Source organism: Stenella coeruleoalba (assembly GCF_951394435.1).
Source record: "Stenella coeruleoalba genome assembly, chromosome: 12".
Taxonomy (NCBI): domain Eukaryota; kingdom Metazoa; phylum Chordata; class Mammalia; order Artiodactyla; family Delphinidae; genus Stenella; species Stenella coeruleoalba.
In genome coordinates this window covers 22578241-22593705 of record NC_137158.1, presented here as the reverse complement: position 1 = coordinate 22593705, position 15465 = coordinate 22578241, and the positions used below count along the sequence as shown (strand labels likewise).

At 39.5% G+C, this 15465-nt stretch overlaps 1 long non-coding RNA gene across 2 annotated transcripts in view; it reads right to left on the bottom strand.

Moving 5' to 3' along the window:
* Positions 1 to 15465, bottom strand: part of LOC307195007 — a 117104-nt gene that overhangs the window by 79339 nt on the left and 22300 nt on the right. The gene's annotated exons all lie outside the window — the stretch shown is intronic.

Below are 15465 nucleotides of genomic sequence, written 5' to 3'. Positions count from 1 at the left end.
GCTGCCTAAAATCATAATAAGGCCACAGACACCCCAAAACACACCACCGGACGTGGACCTGCCCACCAGAAAGACAAGATCCAGCCTCATCCACCAGAACACAGGCACTAGTCCCCTCCACCAGGAAACCTACACAACCCACTGAAGCAACCTTAGTCACTGGGGACAGACACCAAAAACAACGGGAACTATGAACCTGCAGCCTGCAAAAAGGAGACCCAAACAGTAAGATAAGCAAAATGAAAACACAGAAAAACACACAGCAGATGAAGGAGCAAGGTAAAAACCCACCAGACCTAACAAATGAAGAGGAAATAGGCAGTCTACGTGAAAATGAATTCAGAATAATGATAGTAAAGATGATCCAAAATCTTGGAAATAGAATAGAGAAAATGCAAGAAACATTTAACAAGGACCTAGAAGAACTAAAGAGGAAACAAACAATGATGAACAACACAATAAATCAAATTAAAAATACTCCAGAAGGGATCAATAGCAGAATAACTGAGGCAGAAGAACGGATAAGTGACCTGGAAGATAAAATAGTGGAAATAACTACTGCAGAGCAGAATAAAGAAAAAAGAATGAAAAGAACTGAGGACAGTCTCAGAGACCTCTGGGACAACATTAAATGCATCAACATTCGAATTATAGGGGTCCCAGAAGAAAAAGAGAAAAAGAAAGGGACTGAGAAAATATTTGAAGAGATTATAGTTGAAAACGTCCTTAATATAGGAAAGGAAATAGTTAATCAAGTCCAGGAAGCACAGAGTCTCATACAGGATAAATCCAAGGAGAAACATGCCAAGACACATATTAATCAAACTGTCAAAAATTAAATACAAAGAAAACATATTAAAAGCAGCAAGGGAAAAACAACAAATAACACACAAGGGAATCCCCATAAGGTTAACAGCTGATCTTTCAGCAGAAACTCTGAAAGCCAGAAGGGAGTGGCAGGACATATTTAAAGTGATAAAGGAGAAAAACCTACAACCAAGATTACTCTACCCAGCAAGGATCTCATTCAGATTGATGGAGAAATTAAAACCTTTACAGACAAGCAAAAGCTGAGAGAGTTCAGCACCACCAGACCAGCTTTACAACAAATGCTAAAGGAACTTCTCTAGGCAAGAAGCACAAGAGAAGGAAAAGACCTACAATAACAAACCCAAAACAATTAAGAAAATGGGAATAGGAATATATATATCGATAATTACCTTAAATGTAAATGGATTAAATGCTCCCACCAAAAGAAACAGACTGGCTGAACGGATACAAAAACAAGACTCGTATATATGCTGTCTACAAGAGACCCATTTCAGACCGAGGGACACATACAGACTGAAAGTGAGGGGATGGAAAAAGATATTCCATGCAAATGGATATCAGAAGAAAGCTGGAATAGCAATTCTCATATCAGACAAAATAGACTTTAAAATAAAGACTATTAGAAGAGACAAAGAAGGACACTACATACTGATCAAGGGATTGATCCAAGAAAAAGATATAACAATTGTAAATATTTATGCACCCTACATAGGAGCACCTCAATACATAAGGCAAATACTAACAGCCATAAAAGGGGAAATCAACAGTAACACAATCATAGTAGGGAACTTTAACACCCCACTTTCACCCATGGACAGATCATCCAAAATGAAAATAAATAAGGAAACACAAGCTTTAAATGATACATTAAACAAGATGGACTTAATTGATATTTATATGACATTCCATCCAAAAACAACAGAATACACATTTTTCTCAAGTGCTCATGGAACATTCTCCAGGATAGATCATATCTTGGGTCACAAATCTAGCCTTGGTAAATTTAGGAAAATTGAAATCGTATCAAGTATCTTTTCTGACCACAACGCTATGAGACTAGATATCAATTACAGGAAAAGATCTGTAAAAAATACAAACACATGGAGGCTAAACAATGCACTACTTAATAACGAAGTAATCACTGAAGAAATCAAAGAGGAAATCCAAAAATACCTAGAAACAAATGACAACGGAGACACAAGGACCCAAAACCTATGGGATGCAGCAAAAGCAGTTCTAAGAGGGAAGTTTATAACAATACATTCCTACCTTAAGAAACAGGAAACATCTCAAACAACCTAGCCTTGCACCTAAATCAATTAGAGAAAGAAGAACAAAAAACCCCCAAAGTTAGCAGAAGGAAAGAAATCATAAAGATCAGATCAGAAATAAATGAAAAAGAAATGAAGGAAATGATAGCAAAGATCAATAAAACTAAAAGCTGGTTCTTTGAGAAGATAAACAAAATTGATAAAACATTAGCCAGACTCATCAAGAAAAAAACGGAGAAGACTCATATCAATAGAATTAGAAATGAAAAAGGAGAAGTAACAACTGACACTGCAGAAATACAAAGGATCATGAGAGATTACTACAAGCAACTCTATGCCAATAAAATGGACAACCTAGAGAAATGGACAAGTTCTTAGAAATGCACAACCTTCTGAGACTGAACCAGGAGGAAATAGAAAATATGAACAGACCAATCACAAGCACTGAAATTGAAACTGTGATTAAAAATCTTCCAACAAACAAAAGCCCAGGACCAGATGCCTTCACAGGCGAATTCTATCAAACACTTAGTGAAGAGCTAACACCCATCTTTCTCAAACTCTTCCAAAATATAGCAGAGGGAGGAACACTCCCAAACTCATTCTACGAGGCCACCATCAACCTGATACCAAAACCAGACAAAGATGTCACAAAGAAAGAACACTACAGGCCAATATCACTGATGAACATAGATGCAAAAATCCTCAAAAAATACTAGCAAACAGAATCCAACAGCACATTAATGGGATCATACACCATGATCAAGTGGAGTTTATTCCAGGAATACAAGGATTCTTCAGTATACGCAAATCAATCAATGTGATACACCATATTAACAAATTGAAGGAGAAAAACCATATGATCATCTCAATAGATGCAGAGAAAGCTTTCGACAAAATTCAACACCCATTTATGATAAAAACCCTGCAGAAAGTAGGCTTAGAGGGAACTTTCCTCAACATAATAAAGGCCATATATGACAAACCCACAGCCAACATCGTCCTCAATGGTGAAAAACTGAAACCATTCCCACTAAGATCAGGAACAAGACAAGGTTGACCACTCTCAACACTCTTATTCAACATAGTTTTGGAAGTTTTAGATACAGCAATCAGAGAAGAAAAAGAAATAAAAGGAATCCAAATCGGAACAGAAGTAAAGCTGTCACTGTTTGCAGATGACATGATACTATACATAGAGAATCCTAAAGATGCTACTGGAAAATTACTAGAGATAATCAATGAATTTGGTAAAGTAGCAGGATTCAAAATTAATGCACAGAAATTTCTGGCATTCTTATACACTAGTAATGAAAAATCTGAAAGTAAAATTAAGAAAACATTCCCATTTACCAATGCAACAAAAAGAATAAAATATCTAGGAATAAACTTACCTAAGGATACAAAGGACCTGTATGCATAAAATTATAAGACACTGATGAAAGAAATTAAAGATGATACAAATAGATGGAGAGGTATACCATGTTCTTGGATTGGAAGAATCAACATTGTGAAAATGACTCTACTACCCAAAGCAATCTACAGATTCAATGCAATCCCTATCAAACTATCACTGGCATTTTTCACAGAACTAGAACTAAAAATTTCACAATTTGTATGGAAACACAAAAGACCCCGAATAGCCAAAGCAATCTTGAGAACAAAAAATGGAGCTGGAGGAATCAGGCTCCCTGACTTCAGACTATACTACAAAGCTAAAGTAATCAGGACAGTATGGTACTGGCACAAAAACAGAAATATAGATCAATGGAACAGGATAGAAAGCCCAGAGATAAACCCATGCACATATGGTCACCTTATCTTTGATAAAGGAGGCAAGAATATACAGTGGAGAAAAGACAGCCTCTTCAATAAGAGGAAAACAGGCAGAACACTCTATGACATAATTCACAGCAAGATCCTTTTTGATCCACCTCCCGGAGAAATGGAAATAAAAACAAAAACAAATGGGACCTAATGACACTTCAAAGCTTTTGCACAGCAAAGGAAACCATAAACAAGACCAAAAGACAACCCTCAGAATGGGAGAAAATATTTGCAAATGAAGCAACTGACAAAGGATTAATCTCCAAAATTTATAAGCAGCTCGTGCAACTCAATAACAAAAAAACAAACAACCCAATGCAAAATTGGGCAGGAGACCTAAATAGACATTTCTCCAAAGAAGATATACAGATTGCCAACAAACACATGAAAGAATACTTAACATCATTAATCATTAGAGAAATGCAAATCAAAACTACAATGCGATATCATCTCACACCGGTCAGAATGGCCATCATTAAAAAATCTAGAAACAATAAATGCTGGAGAGGGTGTGGAGAAAAGGGAACACTCTTGCACTGTTGGTGGGAATGTAAATTGATACAGCCACTATGGAGAACAGTATGGAGGTTCCTTAAAAAACTAAAAATAGAACTACCATACGACCCAACAATCCCACTACTGGGCATATACCCTGAGTAAACCATAATTCAAAAAGAGTCGTGTACCACAATGTTCATTGCAGCACTATTTACAATAGCCAGGACATGGAAGCAACCTAAGTGTCCATCAACAGATGAATGGATAAAGAAGATGTGGCACATATATACAATGGAATATTACTCAGCCATAAAAAGAAATGAAATTGAGTTATTTGTAGTGAGGTGGATGGAGCTAGAGTCTGTCTTACAGAGTGAAGTCAGAAAGAGAAAAACAAACACTGTATGCTAACACATATATATGAAATCTAAGAAAAAAAAAAAAAGGTCATGAAGAACCTAGAGTAAGACAGGAATAAAGACACAGACCTACTAGAGCATGGACTTGAGGATATGGGGAGGGGAAAGGGTAAGCTGTGACAAAGTGAGAGAGTGGCATGGATATATATACACTACCAAATGTAAAATAGATAGCTAGTGGGAAGTAGCTGCATAGCACAGGGAGATCAGCTAGGTGGTTTGTGACCACCTTGAGGGGTGGGATAGGGAGGGTGGGAGGGAGGGAGACGCAGAGGGAAGAGATATGGGAACATATGTATATGTATAACTGATTCACTTTGTTATAAAGCAGAAACTAACACAGCACTGTAAAGCAATTACACTCCAATAAAGATATTAAAAAAAAAACAGACTATGAGAATCCCAGCTCCCTGACTCATCAGCCTGGAGACATATCCTTCTTCCGGGCTGCCCCTCCATTCCAGGCCAGTTTCTTCTCTGCAAACACCACAGAGGTAATGGCTGAAATGCTTTAGAGCATCCCAATCATAGCATTTATCCCACTGTCATGTGATTAATTAAGGTTGCCAGAGTTAGCGAATTAAAGTACAGAATGTCAGTTAAATTTAAATTTCAGATAACTAGGAAGTCATTTTTTAGTATAAGTGTGTCCCAAATTTTCTATGAGAATACTTCAACTTTAAAAATGATTTGTTGTATATCTGAAATTCAAATTTACCTGAGCATCCCGTGTTTTATCTGGCAACCCTGCCCAAAATAAACTGGGACCATCTCTGGTGCCACCCCCCTCAACCCATGCTGTGTACCTAGTGGGCACCTCATAAATGTTTTCTGGATGGATACACACTGAAAGGTAAACTTTCACATTAGTGTAAATGAACAGGACTCTATGGGGCCTTTTCAGGACAGATCCCTCCCCCATATCCTCTGCTGTAGCTCCTCTCTGAATTACCCAGATAATAGTATCTCATGCATATTTCCTGAATTTTTCAAATGCTAAAAACCACCACCAAATGGAAGAAATTAACTACTTGATGATCATGAGCCCCCAGACCTTTGGGCACCTCAGGATAATGTTAACTGCCCTGTTACCTCACCATCAACCAATCAGAGAATTGTGCATGAGCTAATCACATATCCTGTGACACCCACCCCCCCCTCCCTGACCTGGCCTTTAAAAATGCTTTGCTGAAGAAACCCTTCAGGGCGTCTGGGGTTTTGGGGGGCATGAGCCACCGGTTCTCCTTGCATGGCCCTGCAATAAACCTTTCTCTGCTCCAAACACCGACGTTTCAGTATTATTTGGCCTCACTGTGCATCGGGCACGTGAACTTGAGTTTGGTAAGAATAGGGAGGACAAAAATGGTAAATGTTCATCTTTTAGTCCAAACAACATGGCTAGATCATGTAAAAAGAAGGAAGATATTGTTCAGAAAGTGTAAATGAGAACACCTTCACGTTGAATAGCATACACAAGTGATTCTCTCAAACAGCCTTACAAAAACACCATAACCAATGGTCAAGTTCAGAGGCAAGGCCACTGTCAGGAGTACAGTTGCCCAAACAGGTCACTTTCCAAAAGGCAAAGCTTCACGTCTGCATTTTCCCCAAGGCTGCCTTACCTTCCTGCCACCCCAAAACGTATCCTACAAGTCATATTTCTCAAAAAAGGTAAGAAACAAGAAAATCTACCACCGTGGAGTTAGAAAGAGATAAGAGAAATAAGCTGTCTAGATTCCAGCTTAGCAATGGAGAAAGGAATTAAGGACCCGATATGTTTCATAGGTGGAAAGATGAATACAGAGGATAAAAGAAAATAGGAAAGTTTCTTTAGGGCTGAAGTAAAACAGACAGTAAAATATTCAAGGCTACAGAGAAGATCAGCAAAGCACTTCTCCATGCTGACAATACATTTTTATAGAATTGCAGGTCAAAGGTTCCTTCACGAGGACTTCTTTATTAATTCTTCATATCCCCAAACCCTGTTAGTCAACCTGTCCCCCTAACAATGCATCTTTTGTCTTGCTGCTCAACAAAACTACTCTTAAAATCCAAATGCTATATGCAAATAAGTTGAAAAGAAACAGGCTTTGGAAAGCAGAAAGAATGAACCTATACAACTCATGACTCAGAACATCGTTAAAACATTGCTCACTTCCCTTAAAAAAAAAAAGTTGTATTACACATATCTAGAAAGGAATACCAGCTCACACGAGAAAGAGTGCAGCTTGTATACTAGCTCTGCCCCTTAGTAGCTCTGAATTCTTGAACAAGTTATTTTGCCTCTCTGGCCTTGTCTTTTTTTTTTTAATGAAATATAGTTGATTTAGAATGTTGTATTAGTTTTAGGTGTACAGCAAAGTGATTCACTTATACATATATTGTTTTTCAGATTCTTTTCCCTTATAGGTTATTACAAGATACTGAGTATAGTTCTCTGTGCTATACACAGTAGGTCCTTGTTGGTTATCTATTTCATATATAGTAACATGCATATGTTAATCCCAAACTGGCCTTGTCTTTAATATGAAGGTATGATACTTACTATACGGAGTGGACATCAGTTAACATCTATAGGACACCCAGCACAGTGCTCGGGACATATCTGTTTCCTTATTCATTCATATAGAGTACATCGCTATCATCGTCACCATCATCATCATCATCATCATGATCACCGTCACCATTGTTAATTCCAGTTACCGATTGCCAACTTACACGCGAATGGCCTTACACACATCCATTATCAAGCAGGGCAGATCTAGGATTCTAGTCCCCATTCTGTGATTTGGAAAGCCCTGTTCTGTTTACTACACCACACTGTCCTTAAGAATAAAAATTCTGTCACGTAAATCCCTTTACTTCAGTACTGTCTGTACTTTGAAGAGTCAGAAGATTTATTGATATTTAATAGCAGGAAAACTGAGGGCTTCAGAAGTGTGAGAATGAACCACACCCTTCCATGAAAATCTGGTGAAAATTTCGGATTCTTCTGTACTTCAGGGAGTAAGAACAAGAGAGAGCATTGCTGGAGTCTAGGATCCTCCTGACAGAAATAATTCTGGGGGTGGTGAGGACAATTCTGGAGGTGGTGAGGGCAGGTTCGAGAGAGAAAAGGCACCTGCTGTGGATGATTAGGACCCAAGGGAAGAAATCAAACACTCCTCCCCTGGCAGCTGGAAGTCAATTATCAAGGCTGACCATGGATGAGAATTTGAAATATTGTTTACAAAAATTAAAGAAGAAATACCTCTGGAGTTCAGGTCTTTTCAAATCAATGTATTTTGTTTCTTTGAAACCAAATGCTTCAGAATCTCAAAAATGGCATACCCAATTTACCCCTCAGATGCGCTCACACAGGTGCACAAAAATGTTTAGACAAGGAAATTCATTACAGTATTTTTCCTAAAAGCAAAGAATTGGAAAGGACCCAAATGTCCACCAATTGAAAACTAGTTAAAGTACTGTTCATCTGGTACAGCAAAATCTTCTGTAGTGACGAAAAAGAGTAAAGTAGATGTATGTGTGCTGATCTAGACAAGTTCTAGAGTTCACGATAGTAACTGTGTAGGAATTAAGGAAAGGGTTCCTCTTCCTGGCAGCCCCAGGCTCCTGCCAGAGAACACCGTTTATTGAATCTCCGCCCCCCACCCACCCCTTAGCAAAGTGCCTTGTACACAATTATACATGGTAGCTCTTTCAAGATGTATTAAGGGGAGAAATGGAAGGTTTGATTCCTTCCCATACCCACCTTTAGCTGTAAAGGTGCCACTTTACAGCTAAACTAGTTGAAAGAGTTGTCTATAGGCACTGCCTGCACTTTTCTACCCTCCCGTTTTCTCCTCAGGTCACTCTAATTTGCACCACAGTCCTTAGCAGAGCACAGCAACTTCATGCGAACAGGGACCCATCTGTTTCGTTCACTATTGTAGCTCCAGTGGTCTCAACAGTGCCTAACACACAATAGTCTCTCAATGGGTATTTGTTAAAGAAATGATAACTGTAATGGAATATTAACCACCCATTTAAATGAAGATATTTATGGAGGGTAAATATCCATATTTGATAACATGAGTGTGCGTTTCAAACAGCATAGACATAAATGCTGAGTATATACTTTTATGCATAAAATACTTCTGCAAGAACACTTAAGAAATTGGTAACAATTGTTGCCTCTGGGGAGAAGAAATGAGCGCTGTGGGTGGAGGATGATGTTTCACTGTATTTTTCTCTGGTACCTTTTTTTTTTTTTTTACCATATGCATGTAACTTTCTCAATTGGAAAAAAAAAAAGAGGAAAGTTCTATTCTTTTTTAATGTCATGCCCAGAGACTGTGAGGGAAAGGGTCATGGCCGCTGCTGCTATGCTACACATCCTCCCACACATCTGGACCCCCTAGCAGCCCATATGTGGTGTCCTGGTCTAGTTCAGCCTGTGTGGCTGCCATTTATCTGTGTGCAGTGCAGATTTTTTAAAGTATATTTTTGGCTTTATACATTCCTCAGCTATGACAACTCTTCAAATCATTTGCACTAAGTGTGTCTCATTTTAGCCCAATACCCAGCCTGATCCAAGCCAACCATAAACTCTTTTGTCACTTCTGCCAACCGAGGTGGGAAAATAACACACCTACAGCAATGTGTGCAGCAGCCTGAAAATTCCTGCAACAGTAGGTTTCGGGGTAGAGTTTATAGGCTGCATTTGGCATCCTCTTTCCGCACATAGGATAAACTACTCGGAAGGATGCTGAGAAAAGCCATGATCCCAAGAGCTCTGGTTAAGAACTAGATCTGGATCATTTACTAGCAGTGTGATCCTGGACCAGTTCCATACACACTCTTAGCCTCAGTTTTCTCATCTGAACATTGGGAATAATCATACTTCCTGTAGAGGATTAGTGTGATAGTTAAATAAGATAATGTATGTGCCTCACATAGTGACCACCCAATAAATATACGTTTGTTGTTGTGACCACTGTCTTGAGGTAAAGTGGTTGTTGTCTGGTTAGAAGATGAGACTGAAATTATTACAATGATAGGTAACAATAAACCCATTATCACCTGAACAATTAATCTGTACTCCTCAAATGTGATCTTATCCAGTACATTACCTTCAATAAGTACAATAGTATTTGCTGTTTGAGCCTGAAAGTAAGGCACATTGAAATACTAAGCCATGTCCTTTATGTTGTTGCTTAGATTTCATTTTTGTTTAATGATATACACTACCATTATTAGAGATTGGCAGAATGGAAAAAAAAAAACAGACAAAAAGAAAGCACTCATCATGTATAATCCCACTCCAGAGAACCACTGTTAACATTTTAGCATATTTCCTTCCAGTCTTTTTTCCATGCATTGTAAAAGCTGAGATCATGTGAAATATGTTATTCTCTATCCTTTTTCCTATTTAGGCTTTTATCAAAACATTTCCTAATATTATTGAAAACCCTCCATAAATATCTTCATTTAAATGGGTGGTTAATATTCCATTACAGTTATCATTTCTTTAACAAATACCCATTGAGAGACTATTGTGTGTTAGGCACTGTTGAGACCACTGGAGCTACAATAGTGAACGAAACAGATGGGTCCCTGTTCGCATGAAGTTGCTGTGCTCTGCCAAGGACTGTGGTGCAAATTAGAGTGACCTGAGGAGAAAACGGGAGGGTAGAAAAGTGCAGGCAGTGCCTATAGACAACTCTTTCAACTAGTTTAGCTGTAAAGTGGCAGTAGCTGGAGGGAGAGATGGGACGGATGCTGTACATTATTTTATTTCATTATTGCACTAGTGTGGAAATACAAATATGCATCTTATATGAGCTCTTGGACATTTGTTAATACTTTGAAAAGACTACTTAATAAAAGTTGCTAATGTAGTTCCTAAACTGCTTTTGGTGAGTTTATTTTGGTTCTCATGGGTATCTGCAATAATTTCATGGTCTTTCAAATGGCATCAACAGAGAGTTGGGTTTAAGGGCCACAGCACTGATACTAAGGGCCACAGCACTGATACCAAGTCCTAAGGCAGAATTCTTTGGCTGTCATGTTATCACCTCGCAAAAACCATCCATCTCACTTTAAGAAGGGATTTGATAGAAATCATCTCTGCCCTGGATCCATACAAATCTTTTTTGTTGTTGTTTTTAAGGCAGGGGAGGGGGAGGAAGGAGTATTGGTCTTATAGGTTTTATACTAGAAATGTTTTATGGTTCCTTCCCATACCCTCTTCTATGGGAAATCATCTGCCCACAGCCCTTTTAAGGAATGGTGGCCATGCTTTGTAACACACGGCCCTACCACTGCTTCCCCACCCGCACGTCACACATACACACACACACTGACCACACCTGACAGAAATCAGGGTGGACTCTGACCCAACAGCAGTGACCAACGACCTATGAACCTGAATGGCTCAACTTGAAATTTAGATTTCTTTGTTAATTTTCTTTTGGGAACTGGAGTGACAGGGCAAATAGCAGTGAGGGCAGAAACGGAAGTAGTACCAGAACTGAAGAAGCATTAGTTATCCAAACCACAATAAGCTGGAATTCTGGAAGACTAAAAAGAAGTTGACCTAATAGAGAAAGGAACACAGAGAGATATTCATAGAGAAGTAGAGACACTGTGAGATTAATTCCTGATCTTCCAAAACACTCCCTGATTGAGACAACTGAAAGAGCAGCTAATTTTTTTTTAATTTCTTTAAATGAGCTGGCATAAAATAAAGTTTTCTGTGGATCCCCAAAATGCAATCAGAGCAGGGACCCTGGTTGGTAAGTGAATACCAAAGTTGGCTTTCACCCTGAAAGTTTCTGCTGAACCCTGGAGCATTTGAGCTTCTGCAGTGAGCTAGGGACCCACCTAAGGTGGGCAATCTGATTGAAGACCCCTCACATAATGTTGGAACCCCAGAGGGCCACACCTTCAGTGCACATATAGATGAGTGAGAAATAAACCCCATTCTACAGAAAGTGGCAGCAAGGATGACGTCTCTCTGGATCTTGGTGCTGAGTGGATAGTTAAGTGTTCATAGCCCTAAGCCAGTCCTCACATGGCTTGCAGTCCAGATTCCTACTTGCCATGTAGTCTGAAAAGCTTCAAACAGAGGCTGCAATTCCTAGGGTGCCTGGGCTGGTAGTCCCAACTTCAACTTTCATCTCAAAGGATTCTCACAGTTTCAGAAAAATCTGCCGCTCTCAGGCAAAAGTCACAAAACACACAAAGAGGCACCACAAGACACAAAGGCCATGCAGCTCTTGAATAGGAACTGCCTTCACTCTGCACTTTCTGTCCTTGGATAACCAAGAGATTCTCTTAAATGCCGCAATAAAGTTTTCTTTTATTTGATCGAATTTTACACTTTGTTCTTTAAAAAAAAAAAATCACAACTCCCTTGTTACCAGTTTTTGTCCCTAAACAGAGCACTGACCTCATGGATTTTAAGGTCAGCAGTCGGGAGGGCTCTGCTGCCTCTCCTGCCATTTTGTTTACTGTTCCTGCATTGGTCTCTAAACCGCATCCTGCAGACTCACTCCTTTGTCATCACCAAGCGCCAAGGATCGCATGCATCTCTCTTTGGTATCTATTTGAATGACATACTGGATGAACAAGAGAGGCTTACTGTGTCCAAGTGGGACTGGATTGCAGAAGAAATGTGTTAGAAAAACTCTTGTGGGAAATATAGCTTATGCTAATCAAACACAATTTGGACGATAGTAAATGCCTGGGAATTAAGCAAAGTGAAACCAAAGAAGCAAAGGGATGACCACCTAATTCCCCACAAGGGTTGAACACAAGAAATAGCTAGTCTTATCATTTTAGACACAATAGGAAATAATCCACAGCTGAGCCTGGTCTATACAGATAAATCTTTCACAGAAAGGTGAATAAAACAACTGTTAGCCAACTTTTAAAAACGTAGTAGGGGGGCTTCCCTGGTGGCGCAGTGGTTAAGAATCCACCTGCCAATGCAGGGGACACGGGTTCAACCCCTGGTCCGGGAAGATCCCACATGCCGCGGAGCAACAAAGCCCGTGCGCCACAACTACTGAGCCTGTGCTCTAGAGTCCACGAGCCACAACTACTGAGCCTGCGTGCCACAACTACTGGAGCCCGTGCACTTAGAGCCTGTGCTCCGCAACAAGAGAAGCCACTGCAATGAGAAGCCCGCGCACCGCAACGAAGAGTAGCCCCCACTCGCTGCAACTAGAGAAAGCTGGGCGCAGCAACGAAGACCCAATGCAGCCAAAGATAAAATTAGTTAATTAAATAATTTTTTTTAAAAAACGTAATAGGGCACTATTACACAAGACAGCATTTTGTAAACCTGTGGTCTTCTTCTGGGAATGATCACACTGTTTCAAATCCCCAGGCCTAGAGATGGGCGTAAAAATGTCTTGGGTTCTCCAGAGAACTCTACATTGGCTGGCTGCCAGCTGCTGCCAAGACTGCCTTTTTTGAAATTCTTAGCAGTGCTTCTGTTTGTAGTCCCACTAAACAAGCAAACTACCTGGTTGTTGACAAAACTCTGATGGCAAGACAGAAGGGCGTGGCAGGGAGACAGAAAGCAACGCAACTCCTGACCTTCCTCTTGGTCTGAATTAACTGTCTTTGGTTAATACAATTAATCACGGGGAAGGAAGATACGCTCGCAAGCTAAAGCCTTTGCCTTCTGCTTCTTCTCTTTACTCTGTGAGCCGCTATTTTGAGACTAACTGGACTTTTATCTGGGACACCCAGTTGTGTGACCCTTCTTTGCTCTGCAGTGAGCAAACCCAGGCACCATGATTTCCTGCTGAAGGCCACGTACACAGTGATATCTGAAAACAGTTCATCATCAGGCATTAAGGAAGGTAGAAGAGCCTTCTGTTTCCTCCTTCCTGGTTTGGAAAGCCACTTTTGATTTCAGATTAAGTGGCAATTTAGGGTCCAGGAGTAGTAGTTCTGTCAAAACAGTAGATTAGGTATTCATCAGTTGCAGATGAGCTTGGGCAAAACTGATGTGATCTGTACTACACGGAAGCATTTGGGATACTGGGGCATTTAGGCTACAAAGGAGTTATGTATTTCAGTTGATATCTCAGCAAAAGACTTTTTCTTCTCCCTTCTCAACTTGCTTCATTTGAAAAGACCTAGCTTTCTCTAGATTTGAGAAGCCAGCACTCCTTAAAGGATCTTATCTGTAGTACCATGATTCCTGATCTTGTTTCTAGAACTCTAAAAGAAGAGGAAATATATCTGTCTGTAAACTCATAAATGTATTTACACACACAAATATACACTAAGAAAAGGTGTACTTTTAAAGGAATGTTGCTTGGAGTTTAGCCTTGGTAACCTCTGATTCCGCCAGCTAGCCCACTAATTTAAATCACCAACTATTTATTAAACATGTATATGTTCAAGGCATTATGCTGTACCAATTGAGACAAATGTCAACTAAAGGGAGGGATCTAAAACTAGTTGAATTTCATGAATTTCATCACTGAGGACCTCAAACCAAAACATCGTCATTTTTTTAAATTCGTGAATTCTTACTTAGCCGAATAGAAGGCTTCCTATGTAATCCTTATCAGAGAATATGCTTAATGCCCCTGTTCATCACTAATAAGCTATTCCTGCTGGAAAACAGAATGTCATTTCTCACCATTATCATCAACAACAACAAACTCCTGCAGGTGCAAGGCATCATAGTGGCAAAATCCAAATATACAAGAAGGGCTGGGGGAGGGTCTGAATAAGGAGGGACAGCACAGGGCTTCCCTGCGGTGTTGGCCTTGCTCTGTATCCTGCCTGTCACAGGCGGTACAAGAATCTATGCATCCCCCAACATGACCAAGTTTTGGGTCAACAGTGCGAGAGATGAGGGAAAGATGTGTCTCATCTTAGAAAGTTACAGAAGTATTATCAAAGTAGTCCATTAAAAACAGTCATATGACAGTGACTTATCAACATTCAACCAACCTCATGAACAAAGTCTTCCATTTAGTTTAGCATAGAAAACTTTCGTTTTGGATTCTCATTTAAAAATTTATACTAGACATTAAACGCAAAATAGAATATGATTCAGAGAGATTTATTGTACATCCTGGTTACATGTGAGAAATTCAATATTTATTTATTCACTAATTCTTACTGTGAATAAAGAACTTCATGAATAAAAAAAGAATCTATGTATATGTACAGACTCATAGAACTGTAACCAATAACAAGTGAAATGTACAGTATGTCATATTTTTGAATGTTTATTTTTAATGCATAAGAGGAATGCAGAGGCAGATTTACCATGCAGCTGATGAAGCTTAACCTTCAGGGCCCCTGTCTAGTGCAGCCCCTTCCAAGGCTTCGTACCTATTCTGTACTCTTTTTCATTAAGAGGGATTCACCCTTTGGAGGTAATCTAAAGTAATTAGACTTATTTCCATAAGTCAAATATCAGGAAATGTAAATAGCAGTATGAGGCAGCAATGCGGAATGCTAGGAATTCAGAAGAAGAGTGATGACTGTGGACTGGGGAGCGTGGAGGGATGTGGGTTGGGTCTTTGTAATAGAGTCTGACTCCATCTTTGATGTATGACAGCTGAGAGCTTACAAGCCCCATCACTTCCAGATCCCTTCTG